This window comes from Piliocolobus tephrosceles, chromosome Y (genome assembly GCF_002776525.5).
Source record: "Piliocolobus tephrosceles isolate RC106 chromosome Y, ASM277652v3, whole genome shotgun sequence".
Taxonomy (NCBI): Eukaryota; Metazoa; Chordata; class Mammalia; order Primates; family Cercopithecidae; genus Piliocolobus; species Piliocolobus tephrosceles.
This window is the reverse complement of record NC_045456.1, coordinates 6,136,778-6,143,495: the sequence shown is the minus strand read 5'-3', so window position 1 is coordinate 6,143,495 and position 6,718 is coordinate 6,136,778.

Genomic DNA, 6,718 nt, shown 5'->3' with positions numbered 1-6,718 from the left:
CATTGCCTGTTTTTGGAAATAAAATTTTATTGGACACATTCACTTGTGTATTGTCTATGGCTGCTTTCATTAAGTCGAGTAGTTGCAGCATTGGCCATATAGCTCACAAAGCCTAAAATATTTACTAGCTGGCTCTTTACAGAAAAGATTTCCGTTTACCTCTGCTCTGGACAGTGCATAATTTTCCACTGAAGCATATTTTTTCCCCTACTAATAGGGAACTTTACAAAAAGGAAACTAAGACCAGTAAGTGGAGAACCAGAACTCTAACCCAGGCCAGTCTGATTCTATCATTTGTGCCTTGATCAGTGAGCAATTTAGCTAGCTCTAGTAACAAAAAACAATCCTGAGGCTAGAATACGCACCAAGCATTTCAACTCTTTAGAAATTATTTCATCTTTAAGAAAGAAAATGTTGTCTTTAAAAAGGTATGGGTATACTCTGGTTTCTCTTCAGATTGTATAAATCTTTCACCTTTTACTAAAAAGGTATGGGTGCATGTGCATGTATTTGTGTATGTGTGTATGGAGGGGTGGGATTTAGGAAAGGAGTGACTGCTTTGTTAGCTAATTAGCAAAATTTTACTTTTATTCCTTAGTCTAAAACTACTTTCACAAAAACAAATGAATTAAATTGCAACACATTTGTTCTAGACAGGGCTCCAATTGTACATCATTGAGCAAGGAATTGAGCCAGAAACTGAAAATTATTTCAATTTTGTAGCATTTTTCTTTTAACATTTGCTTCTTCTGAATCTGTCCATCACCACAGCTCTCTCTATACTCAGTGCAAGTTCACTTTGGTTTTTGCTTCTTAAAATAGTTAACTCTTCCCTCCTTCCCACTTTTTACACCTTTTTCCTATTTTAAAGCAGTTGAAAGTTCTAGTCTCTGAAAAGGATTATGTAGGTTAATTAGCATTAAAAAGCCCCTTCTTGGCCTGGTGTGGTGACTCACACCTGTATTCCCAGCACTTTGGGAGGCCCAGGCGGGCAGATCACGAGGTCAGGAGATCGAGACCATCCTGGCTAACATGGTGAAACCCTGTCTCTACTAAAAACACAAAAAGTTAGCCAGGCGTGGTGGCACACGCCTGTAGTCCCAGCTACTTGGGACGCTGAGGCCCGAGAATTGCTTGAACCCGGGAGGCAGAGGTTGCAGCGAGCCGAGATTGCGCCACTGCACTCCAGCCTGGGCGATAGAGCGAGACTGTCAAAAAACAAAACAAAACAAAACAAAAACAACAAAAACAAAACAAAAAAACAAAAAACACCCTTCTTTTAGTATTTAAAATCTCTAAATACCACCCCCACTATCCACTCCTCCCCTATTTTTTGAATGGGAAGGTAAGATGAAACATTCCAGGGATAAGAGAAAGTTCTGAGATCAAGCCCAGCCCAGTCTATTCTCCAGTCATCTGTGGTGATCATGTCTTTAGTATCAGGTTGCATGGGAAATCTTTGTTAAGTCTTTTTTTGTATATGCTCATAAATAATGCTTCTCAGAGTATCACTAATAGTCGCAAGACACAGTGGTGAATTTCAATGACTGAACTACCATGGAGAAAATGAATAGACTGTTAATAGGATCACTCTGGAATAATAGCTAATTTATTAAACTGCAGTGTGGTGAGTGTCACTTCCTTAGTGTGGCAAATTAGATTTGATGGTGCAAGTGTGAACGTCTCAGGAATATTCCATTGCACAGTGATTCTAAACTTTTCTGTAGCCTTCTCTCCTTTACTAGAGCTCATGATTATTTTTATTTTCCATTGGCTTTTATTAGTAAAGGATGTAGCAGACAGTATCAGTTTTCTGCCATATCTCCTCTGTATCCACCTGTACACCAAAAGGTCTTTATTGCAAATAACTGCAGTGCTTTGCCAGAGGAAATTTTCTAGCCCCAGGAGCATCTAGGACTACCCTCAGGGCAAGCCCAAAGGGTTGAAGAATTAATCCTTCAAAAAGCTACCCTCATCCAATGATGGATGTGAGTTGGTGGGTCAATACACAGCTTCCCCACTCCTAGGTTGGAGTGGCTATGAGGTAGAGTAACTCAGGGGTGTGGGGCAGCCATGGCCTCTGGGAGTTCCCCAGCAGGACTGAGCTCCAATTGTCCCTCATGTTTGATAATGTTCCCTGTATTGGCTGCGTCCCCTTTCTGTCTCACTTCACCTGCTGTTTCTTGCTCCCAAAGGAACAACTTGCATTCACATCCTTGTCTTAGGTTCTGCCTCCAGGGTAACCCACATAAAGACAGACGTGAATATAAAGATTTTTCTTCACCAATTTATCATGCAGCAAAGGAGAACACTAATTCACTTTCATAGAGCAGTGTTGCTGCCTCAGTCCGTCTGGGCTGCTGTAACAGAATACCATGGACTGGGTGGCCTAAACAACAAACATTTATTTCTCACAGTCCTGGAGACTGGAAAGTCCAAGACATAACACCAGCAGATTCTGGGTCTGGTGAGGGCCTGCTTCCTGGTTCATAGATAGCCATCTTCTTGCTGAGTCCTCACATGGTGGAAAGAGCAAGGGAGCTCTCTGGGGGCACTAATCCCTTTCATGAAGGCTCTGCCCACATAACCTAATCACTTCTGAAACCTACCTCCTAATACCATCATTTTGGGGATTAAGATTTTAACATAAATTTTGGGGGGACACAAATATTTAGTCCATAACACTTCCAAAGTCCCTTGCTCCTACAGGAAGGCAGCATGTTGCAGTGGGAGAGCATGGGCTGTGGGATTAGATTCAACCTTGAGTTCAAATCCTGCCTTTGTCATTGACTGGTTGTTTGACCTGTGTGACCTTACTCAAGTTATTTTGCCCCAGTGAACCTCAAGTTCCCCATTTATTTAAAAAAAAAAGAGATAATGATACCTCCTTCCAGAATTGCAAAGGAATGAACTGTGTAATGTATATCAACAGCTCAGTACAAGTGCTTGGCATGTAGTAGCAACCCAAGAAACGTCAGTTTCTTGACCTCCAATAAGTTTCTCCTCAATCACTACCAGTAGAATGCGATGTTCTTGTCCTTGTAGCATTTCTCATGGGAGAATAAAGCAGATACCTGGAGTGAGAATATATCAAGATACCAAGCTTCATGTTGTTGCACACAATAGTATAGATAACTGTAAAGAAAACCTTATCTAGCTAAAATGTTTTTCCGGTCTATCTTTTATTTTGAAAACAGTTTCTAACATTATGAAATAAACTGAGTTGTATTAATATTCCATTATTGTCATTCCATGTATGAATAAGTGGATGGTAAAAGTGACATTTAATCTGCCTTCAATCATACCCTCCATTCACCCACAGGGCACATGTTGCCTTCCTGCTGCTAGCTATTGTCCTCTGGCCTTCCCCTTTCTACCTGCTCTCCCTTCTCCTCAGTTGTCTGAAGCCTGCAGTTTTTGGCTTTCACCACTACCAGTGACCAAAGACCTTACCATTCAAAGTCCAACTCCCCAGAAGATCACTGGACATAGAGACAGGCATGATTAAAGGAGACACACAAATCACTAAGCATAAAAGGAAAACAATTGATACCTTCTGATTATACTTAAATGAAGAACTTCTGTTTGATAAAAGACACTATTAAGGAAAAGAAAAAGTTTCTGTTTCTGTAGGGAATACTAAAAAATAAAAATAAAATAAAAAAAGAAAGAAAGAAAGAGAAAAATCAAGCCATAAAGAGAAGGAAGACATTTTCATCTCCTATACTCAATAAAGGGCATTTATCTAGAACATATGAAGCACTCCTATAAATTAAGAAAGAAATAGAAACCCAGTAGAAAAATAAGCAAGAATTGAACATAAACCATACAAAAGAAGATATCCAAATGATCAATAAACATAATAAGACATACTCAATCTCATTACTAATCAGAAAAGGGCAAATTAAATTCTCCACTATGCACCAAATAGATTGGCAAAAATTAAAACATCTCACATTACCAAGTATAACCTAGGATGTGGAGCAACTGAAACTCTCATACACTGGTGATTAGAATGTCAATTGGCACCATCAATTTGGGAAACAATTTGACATTTGCTGTCAAAGTTGAAGTATAGTATACCCCCACAATACATACTGTATAATTACATTTACAAAGCTTTTGAAAACAGAAAAAAAAAAAAAAACAGTCGATAGTTTATGGTTGCATACTTACGTGGCAAAAAAAAGAAAAAGAAAAAGAAAACACTGCAAGGAAGTTATTATCATAAAGTCAGGAAAATGGTTACCTCTAAGGAGGAGGGTGGGGTCTGTGATGAACCAGGAGTACAGAGGGGTCTAGTGAAGGGGTTAGCAATATTCTATTTCTTGACCTGGATAGTAGTTATAAGAGTGTTTGTTCTACAATGCTGCATGTTTGTGTTTCATGTACTTTTATGTGTGTGTGATATATTTCATTATAAGAAAGTAAAAAAAGTCCTCAAAGTCTACCCTGACAAACATTGGTTATGAGATTTTAATATACCTTACAAAAACAGTTGCATGATCAAATACATTTTGGAAGTGCTGGAGTAAATGAAGGCCAACAGGCCTTTAATATGTCAAGGTATACTGTGAAATTCCCAGAGGAGTAAAGAGTGTACTGTGACTTATGAGACCACAGAACCCATTTTCTAAGGGACTTCTTACAGAGTACACACTTAGGAGAAGTAGGTGGAAAACAACATCATAGAACAAGTCCCTGTTTCATGAGCCGTTTGAGCTTGTCCAACCAAAGGCTTCAAGAACCTTATGTAAAACAAAATGCCAAGTAGCAAGTAGCAAACAAATGAAGTTTTAGGTGGTGCTGAATTGGAGGCCCTTACTATTCTTAAAATCCTTATCATTTCAAGTGTCTATCAGTTGATTCCAAACACTGAGTGGTGAGAGGTCAGTCCATTCCCATACCCCTGCATAATAAATCTGGCCCATAGCCTAACTTATCTCTCTAGCTATGTTTGTTCTAGTTTTCATAGTGACCACGTTGATAACTGTTTTTCTGTGGATGGATGGGCCACCCCACATTTGCCCACTTCCTGATATTTTATGTCGATTTCAATCACAGCTGTTTATATGTAAAATCATTCTGACGGAATCAATCATTTGCTCTGATGCTCTAGATACAATTCTGTTCTCACTGGGACATGATATCAGTTAGCTTTCACTGTGTAACAAGCCACCCCAAATCTAGTAGCTTAAAACAACAATAACAATAATCCTGTGGTCTGACAATTTGGGTTGGGCTCAGATGGATGAGTCTTCTGCTGGTCTCAGCTGGGTGACACTCATGTGCCTGCAGGCAGCTGCTGGGTCAGCAAGGATATTGGCTGGGTGTTAGCTGAGGCAGCCATTTGAGTTCCAGCCATGAATCTCTCTCATCAGCCACCAGGCAGCCCTGGATGGGCTTGTTTACGTGGCAGCTTTCACAAAAGTCCCAAGAATAACAAGAGAGGGATGACTTTAATGTGGCAAGTGCTTTTCAAATCTTTGTTTGCATCACATTTGTTGTTGCCCTATTGGCCACACAAATCATATGGCCAAACAATATAGAGTCAGTACAGAAGGAGACTACCTAAGGGCAAGGGTACAGAAGACTTGAACAAATTGGGGGCTATTACTGCAACAATCTCCCAAAGGAACTTCTGGTATCATAACCATTAATTGTCAAAAGTATCTCTCAGACTGAGCTGACTTATGGTAGCCTCTGATACCAGTTAAGTTCACCACTAAGTTGTATTTTGAAAAACAAATGTGTTCATCATTCTTTCGAAGGAATGATCTGAATAGGAAACGCTGATTTAAATGGAGGTGTGTTAGGGCTCTCTTGAGGGACAGGACTAGTAGGATATATGTATATATGAAGGGGAGTTTATTAAGGAGTATTGACTCACAGGATCACAAGGTGAGGTCCGACAATATGCTGTCTGCAAGCTGAGGAGTAAGGAAGCCAGTCTGAGTCCCAAAACCTCAAAAATAGGGAAGCCAACAGTGCAGCCTTCAGTCTGTGGCTGAAGGCCCAAAAGCCCCTGGCAAACCACTGGTGTAAGTCCAAGTATCCAAAAGCTGAAAAACTTGGAGTCCGATATTTGGCGGCCGGAAGCATCCAGCACAGGAGAAAGACGAAAGCTGGGAGACTTTGCCAGTCTAGTCCTTCCATGTTCTTCTGCCTCCTTTATCCTAGCCATGCTGGTAGCTGATTGTATGGTGCCCACCCAGACTGAAGGTGAGTCTGCCTCTCCCAGTCCACCAACTCAAATGTTAATCTCCTTTGGCAATACCCTCACAGATACACCCAGAAACAACACTTTGCATCCTTCAATCCAATCAAGTTGACCTCAACATTAACCATCACAAGAGGTTTATTTCATTTACAAAGACATGAAGAAATGTAAACAATTTCCCCTAAGGAAAGTGCGCAAGGTGATTATTCAAGGAAAATTTTATTTATAACCTGAAAAACAGAGGAATTCCAGCAGATATAGCTTTTCATTACATTACATTTGTTATAGAAATACAAAAGCTATGACCTTTCCCTTGGTTTGTTCTTTTTATTTAACAAAATCTGTTTGTTGTGTGTGATTGTTTTTTAACATGACTCTGTCCTGTTTATGGTTTAACCATTGCAGGCTTCAAATTATTAATCTAAGACTGGATATAGTAACTCTGTCTGTTGGAAGAGAAGAAACTTTTCATGTTGGCTAATTATGACTGTAGGAAGG